The sequence below is a fragment of the Nicotiana attenuata genome, unplaced genomic scaffold (genome assembly GCF_001879085.1).
Source record: "Nicotiana attenuata strain UT unplaced genomic scaffold, NIATTr2, whole genome shotgun sequence".
Taxonomy (NCBI): domain Eukaryota; kingdom Viridiplantae; phylum Streptophyta; class Magnoliopsida; order Solanales; family Solanaceae; genus Nicotiana; species Nicotiana attenuata.
In genome coordinates, this window is record NW_017670502.1 from 220,136 (window position 1) to 228,222 (window position 8,087).

Here is an 8,087-nt window from a genome sequence, read left to right on the forward strand (position 1 = left end):
CCTGTGTCATTGATTTTGGAGGCTCGTGGGACTAGTTTTTTCCCTTAGCAGAGTTCACCTACAACAACAGCTACCAGTCCAGCATTCAGATGGCTCCATATAAGGCATTGTATGGTAGGCGATGTCGGTCTCCAGTGGGATGGTTTGAGCCGGGAGAGGCTCGGTTATTGGGTACCGATCTAGTTCAGGAGGCCTTGGATAAGTTCAAGATCATTCAGGACAGGCTTCGTTCGGCTCAGTCACGGCAAAAGAGTTATGCAGATCGTAAGGTTCGGGATGTAGCTTTCATGGTTGGTGAGCGGGTCTTGCTCCGAGTGTCGCCTATGAAGGGCGTGATGAGATTTGGGGAGAAGGGCAAGCTTAGCCCCAGGTTCATTGGTCCATTTGAGATTCTCGATCGTGTGGGAGAGGTGGCTTATAGGCTTGCCTTGCCGCCTAGCTTGTCAGCCGTGCATCCAGTGTTTCATGTGTCCATACTTCGGAGGTATCACGGCGATCAAGCCCACGTATTAGATTTCAGCACTGTCCAGTTGGACAAGGATCTGTCTTATGAGGAGGAGCCGGTAGCTATCCTAGACCGGCAGGTTCGACAGTTGAGGTCGAAGAGTTTTCCTTCAGTGCGTGTCCAGTGGAGAGGTTAGCCTCCTGAGGCATCGACCTGGGAGTCCGAGTCTGATATGCAGAGCCGTTAGCCTCATCTATTTCCCGACTCAGGTACTCCTTTCTTTTGTCCGTTCGAGGACGAACGGTTGTTTTAGAGGTGGAGAATTTGACGACCCAAAGGGTCATCACCTATTTTCTCTTTCATTCTGTGCTTCCGAGGCCTTGAAAACCTTATTTTTTACTTGCCTCGATTTGCGTGCGTAGTCCGGGCGAGTAGCCGGAAAGCTTAAATATGAATTTTGGGTAAAAATTGATGAATTTTGATATTAATATGAATAAAGTTGACTTTGGTCAACATTTTGAGTAAACGGACCCGGACCCGTGATTTGACGGTCCCGAAGGGTCCGTAGAAAAATATGGGACTCGGGCATATGCCCGGGGTCGAATTCCGAGGTCGAGAGCCCGAGAAATGAATTTTTCTGTGAAATTTTTTTTTAAAAATTTATATGGAAATTTGAAAAGGAAATTGATTAGAACGTGTTGGTATCGGGCCCGTATTTTGGTTCCGGCGCCCGGTACAGGTCTTATATGTGGTTTAAGCGCTTTCTGTGAAATTTGGTTGAAATCGGACGTCATTTGACGTGTTTCGGGCCTAAATATCTAAAAATGAAAGTTTATGAAGTTTGATGAAAAAGTGATGATTTTGAGGTTTAATTCATTGATTTTGATGATATTTTGGCGATTTGATCGCACAGTTGAGTTCGTAGGATATTGTTGAGTTAGTGTGTGTAATTGGTTAGGAGCCCCGAGGGCTCGAGAGTGTTTTCGGAGGTGTTCGGGATGGTTTTGAACTTATGAAGGCATCAGATTTTTCTGCAATTTTTACACAGAAGAATCCTTCTTCGCGTTCACAATACCCCCTTCACGCTCGCATAGCTATGAGGCCACCCTTCTTCGCGTTCGCGTTTAGGCCATCGCGATCGCGATGATTTGCCTTTTCCTTCTCCGCGTTCGCGTGATGGTCGACGCGTTCGCGTAGGCCAATTCTTTGGACCCCCCAGTACTTCCTCTTCGCGTTCGCAGTCCTTCCCTCGCGAACGCGTAGCTTGCCAGCTCCCCCTTATTCGCGAATGCGACACTCCTGTCGCGAACGCGTAGCACAAAAACGCCCAGTGATTTTTTTAAGTTTCAAAACAGTAGCTACGGGATTTAGTCCATATTTCTCACGAGCTCTCTTCTCTCCCAAGCTTTAGGAAGCCATTGAAGCCCCCATTCTTCAAGACCACTTGGGTAAGTAATTTCCTACTTATTTCCTTCATTATCCTTCATTAATTAGTAGGTTTCCAAGCTTAAATCACATAGATTTGGGTGGAAATTGGGGGAAAAGGGTAGAGTTAGGGTTTTTTGATTTTCTTCGGTTTAGACCTCGTTTTGGGGTCGAATTTGAAAACAAATTGTATATCCGGGCTCGTGGGGGAATGGGTAACATGGAATTGGTTCGAACCTCGTATTTTGACCAAGCGGGCCCGAGGTCGATTTTTGGAATTTTGGGGAGAAAGCTTAGAAATTCATATTTAGGCATTGGGTTTAGTTTGTTTAGCTATTATTAATATTGTGAAGTCACTATTTCATAGATTTGCCTGAGTTGGAGCCGAATTCGAGGGGTAAAGCTATACTAGAGGCTTGAGTTGAGTTTGGAGCATTCGAGGTAAGTGTTTGATATAACTTTGGCTTGAGGGAATAGGATTAGAGTATTATTTGCTAATTGCTAAATGTTGAGTACGGTGTACAGGCATGGTGACGAGTATCTATACACCGGTGTCTAGCATGATCGTGGGTCTTTATTTGTGCTTAATTGGGATTCTGTAGTGACTCTTCCTTGTTAATTGACGGTTTCTATATGATATGAAGAGAATGAGAAGGAAATATGATGTGTAAACTCTTTGGAGCGTTGGCTCGATTTTCGACTTGATTAAAAAGTAAGAAATGAACGTAAGAGAAAAGAAATGTGATTATTCCCTTGCCGGGACGTGTAAGTTATTGTTGTTGCTCCCTTGCCGGGATTTAACTGCTTAGTTGTATTCTCCCTTGCCGGGAAACCACTTATATATTATGAAATGGGATCATGTGGCACGCCGACCACTTATATATTATGAAATGGGATCGTGTGGCACGCGGACCACTTATATATTACGAAATGGGATCGTATGGCACGCCGACCACCTAGTTATATTATGAAATGGGATCGTGTGGCACGCCGACCACTTATATATTATGAAATGGGATCGTGTGGCATGCCGACCACTTATATTTGCTTAAATGGAATCGTGTGGCACGCCGACCACCTAGTTATACTATAAAATGGGATCGTGTGGCACGCCGACCACTTATATAGATTATGAGATCTGATGTAGTTTCGTGTTTACTTCTGATAAGTTGTTTTCATCTGTATTTCCCCTAAGCATGTCCCCTCCCCGCCTTAATTCGTATTTTCTGTTGTTATTTCGTTGCACTTGTATATACATATATATCTGCACAAGTTATTTTTGGTAGGTCTTGTCTAGCCTCGTCACTACTTCGCCGGGGTTAGGCCAGGCACTTACCAGCACATGGGGTCGGTTGTGCTGATGCTACACTCTGTGCATCTTTTTGCACAGATCCAGGAGCAGCTTTTGGGCCTCAGCAGCAGGATTTGATTGGGAGCTGACTTCAGTCCAGGGGAACTTTCGAGGTAGCCTAGCTGACGTCCGCAGGCCGGAGTCCCTTCTATGTTATTAGTTTGTTTTCCTTGTACCGAGACAAACATTGATGTACTTCTATTCGGACTTGTTTTTAGCACTCTTTAGTAGTTCGTGAGTTAGTGACACCGGATCTGGGTAGAGTTGTATTTAAACTTCTGCATTTGGCTTTCAGTTATCTATGTTTTTAAGACTTCCGCTTTTATTTAAATGACTCGTTTTATTTATATCGTTAAGATGTTATCAGAAAATATTTTTATACTTGGCTTGACTAGCTCCGACAGTAGGCGCCATCACGACTCCCGATGGTGCGAAATTCGGGTCGTGACATTCAGAACCGTCTACTAGAATGCTGAAATTTGAGTGATTGTCTTTGCTACTTCAGGCCCGTATGCTGAAGTTACACGAAAAAGTGGGTACGTTTGCAATTTTATTTGAAAAGCGGGTACAAGTTAAAACGTGACCCAAAAAGCGGGTATAGATGCAAATACCCCGTTAAGTTTCTAAAAGGGTTGGTTTCGACTGTCCCTGTTAAGGGAAATATTTGGGCCTATCCGCTAATGACCCAAAACTTAATTATACCGGTCTGACCCATTAAATAGTTTCAGTTATCACTGATGCAAATCCCCCACTAGATAGCTACTTTACATGACTGATATTTAGGAATTTAGCCAGTGCGTTTTGAATTTTTAGATTTTCAGTTCAATTTTTGGACAAAAATGTCCTTAATTGTTCTGAAGTTAAGATTTTTAATTTAAACTTTCAGGACAAAATAGGTACTGGCTAATCCTAAATAACATCCCTGAAAGTGGCTATATGTGCACTTGCCCCACCTTTTAAAGGCATTTAATTCCGATCACTAACAGGAGCGATCTTATAAGGGCTGGCCTTAAAATATTATTTTTGTTTTTTTATTTTTAAAAAAAAAGAAGAATTAACCTAAATATCAGTCTACTCAATTACTTAAACTAAAAATAGACATCGAATATATAATATATGTTTAGTCTATGTGTAATATGTATATAAATATGTATAATCAATATATAATCTATGCATACCAGGTATAAAAAGTAAACAGTGAAGTGGCCCGCTATTTGTGTAAAAATCCCTTTAAAAATAATATTCGATCTCACTCACACTTATTGCTAGTCAAGGATTTCTTTACCGGATTAATAGATTTTATGCTATATTTGTTCTACTTATACTGTTATTGGTTAACAAACTCTACCTGGTTGGTATGACATTATGATTGTTCAATTGTTCATCAAAATCTATCGTATTGGCATAACTTTTTGTTATTTGCATTCGACCTATTTGTTGAATTATTCACAAACTCTACCCGGTTGGATTTTATTGTGCATTTTTAATTGTTCACCAAACTCTACCAGATTGATATGACTTTGTGACCTATCGATTAAATTATTCATGAAAGTCTACCCGATTGGTGTAATTATTTGTATTATTCAACAAAGTACTCTTCGAAATTGCAATTTCAGTCAAACCACCTCAAATTTGCTCAAGATAATCTAAAATTTGAAATACCCCCCCCCCCCCAAACACTAACACAAACAATACCAAATCACCAATTTTGTCAAATAACATCAAATTAAGAAGATCCACTACGTCTTCTTCATCATTTTTCTGGGGACCGAAATGGAATTTTGAGATGTATAAAGAATCACTAAATTAGTGTTTGAACTAAAAATTTAAGCATAAATTATTAAACATTCAAATTATTTCAAACCATAATCAATCATTAATTATGGGTTCCACCCAAACAAGAATTTGAAGCTTCCAATATTGAAGAATATGGTGTTCGGTGAAGAAGAAGCTTATTTTCGCAATAAAATAAAAAATGCGGGCAATCTTTAGAGACCAGTCCCTCAGGTTGACAACCAATGCAGTGGTAGATGATGGGCCAGTCTGGTCCAGTTAAGTTTCTAAAAGGGTTGGTTTCGACCGTCCCTGTTAAGGGAAATACTTGGGCCTATCCGCTAATGACCCAAAACCCAATTATACCGGTCCGACCCATTAAATAGTTTCGGTTATCACTTTTCCATTTTTCGCATTTGCTTGTTGTACTTGTTACATTAAGTTTATCTAAACATATACAATTAAGGAATTTTTACCTCCTATAGCAAAGGTTAACGCCTTATTTATTTAAAATAAATACCATTTAAAAAAATTATATTCTATAGATCCTTTTTAATGTTTATAGCAAAATATCTAATTTTGGTTACCTTCTACCCCTAAGCCACTAAATACGCTATTTAGTTACACTATTTTCTTTCTCTCTCTATTTTGATACATGCCATTCTCTTCCCCCATTTCCTGAAAAAACACAACTGAGGGCTCCGTCAGAAGCAACTTGATTTTCTGTTACGAAGGGCTCCCTTATTGGGTTTCGTGAAAATTTCACTTACGAAGGGATGTGACGACCCAAAGGGTCATCACCTGTTTTCTCTCTCATTCTGTGCTTCTGAGGCCTTGAAAACCTCATTTTTACTTGCCTCGATTTGCGTGCCCAGTCCGGGCGCGTTGCCAGAAAGCTTAAATATGAATTCTGTGTAAAAATTTATAAATTATGACATTAATATGATTAAAGTTGATTTGGGTCAACATTTTGGGTAAACAGACCCGGACCCGTGATTGGACGGTCCTGGAGGGTCCGTAGAAAAATATGGGACTCGGGCGTATGCCCGGAATCGAAATCCGAGGTCCCGAGCCCGAGAAATGAATTTTTCTGTGAAATTGTTTTTATGAAATTATTAAGGAAATTGGAAATGAAAATTTATTAAAAGACTGTGGTATGGGGCTCGTATTTTGGTGCCGACGCCCGGTACAAGTCTAATATATGGTTTAAGCGCTTTCTGTGAAAATTGGTTGAAATCGGATGTCATTTGACGTGTTTCGGACCTAAAACTCTAAGTTTGAAAGTTTATGAAGTTAGAATGAAAAATGATGATTTTGAACTCGTGGGAATTTTGGGTGATTCAACCTCAATTTGGTGTCGAATCTTAAGATAAATTATATATTTGAACTCGTGGGGTTATGGGTGATCGGGTTTTGGTCCAAGCCTCGTGTTTGGACCATGTGGGCCCGAGGTCGAATTTTGGTATCTTTGGAAGAATGCTAGGAACTTCATATCTAGGCTATTGGATTTTGTTATTGAGCCTTTATTGATATTATGAAATTAATTATGCCTAGATATCGTTGTTTCGGAGTCGGATTGTAAAGGAAAGGCGGTATTTGAGGGTTGATTGCTAACCTTTGGACCGAGGTAAGTGTTTGATCTAACTTTGGCTTGAGGGAATAGGATTAGAGTATTATTTGCTAATTGCTAAATGTGGAGTACGGTGTATAGGCATGGTGACGAGTATCTATACACCGGTGTCTAGCATGACCGTGAGTCCTTATTTGTGCTTATTTTGGGATTCTGTAGTGACTCTTCCTTGTTTAGTTGATGGTTGCTATATAATGTGAACAGTAGGAAAAGGAAATATGACCTGTAAACTCCTTGGAGCGTTGGCTCGAATTATGACTTGGTTAGGAAGTAAGAAATGAGCGAAAGAGAAAGAGATGTAATTATTCCCTTGTCGGGACGTGTAAGTTATTGTCGTTGCTCCCTTGCCGGGAACTAGCTATTTACTTGTATTCTCCCTTGCCGGGATAGTTGAATTGATTCTTGTTCCCTTGCCGGGAAACCATATATATATTATGAGAAGGGATCGTGTGGCACGCCGACCACTTATATATTACGAAATGGGATCGTGTGGCATACCGACCACTTATATATTACGAAATGGGATCGTGTGGCACGCCGACACTTATATATTATGAAATGGGATGGTGTCACACGCCGACCACTTATATATTATGAAATGGGATTGTGTGGCATGCCGACCACTTATATAACATGAAATGGGATCGTGTGGCACGCCGACCACGTATTCTGTGTTAGAAGAGATTAGTTGTAGTTTTCCTTATTTATTCCTACCGTTCTATTTTATCTGTTATCCCCAAAAGCATGTTCCCNTGGCGTTCGCAGCCTTGATCTCTTCCATCTATCTTTATCCTTTTATTCGTGCTTTCTTTCCTAGACAGACTTGTGATTAGGTGAATATTTTGTATTAGAAGCTCATGTTCGTGACACTAGATTCTGTGGGCTGATTAGTATTTTGTTTTTATTTTGGGGTTTTCAAATGTTAGAGATTATTTCAGAAGTTCCGCATTAAATTGGTATTTTAGTAGTGAATATTTATTTATCTATCTAGATTAATTGGCTAAAGTTGTGGAAATGGTCGGGCTTTCCTAGCAATGTGTTGGGCGCCATCACGACCGGGGTTTGGGTCGTGACACCTATCAAAGTGCTAACACCAGGTGGTCTTCTATTTTCAAAGTGCCATCTCATATGAGGAGCAGAACTCATTGACGCATATAACCTCTTTAACCTAGGTATAAGAGGTAAATAATGCATCGACTTGATAGCAACCATATTCCCACTGGAATGCCTCTTGAAACGAGGCTTTTCGCAAAATTTACAACTGTCCAAACCTGCATCATCTTTATAATATAACATGCAACCATCTTCACAACAGTCAATTCTCATTGACGAAAGTCCTAACTTAGAAACTAATCTCTTTGCCTTGTAGAAATCACCAGGTAATTCGATATCAGGGTCAACTAGTTCACGCATAAGGTCAATGAAAGAGTCCATGGCTCCTTGAGAAATATACCAATCAGATT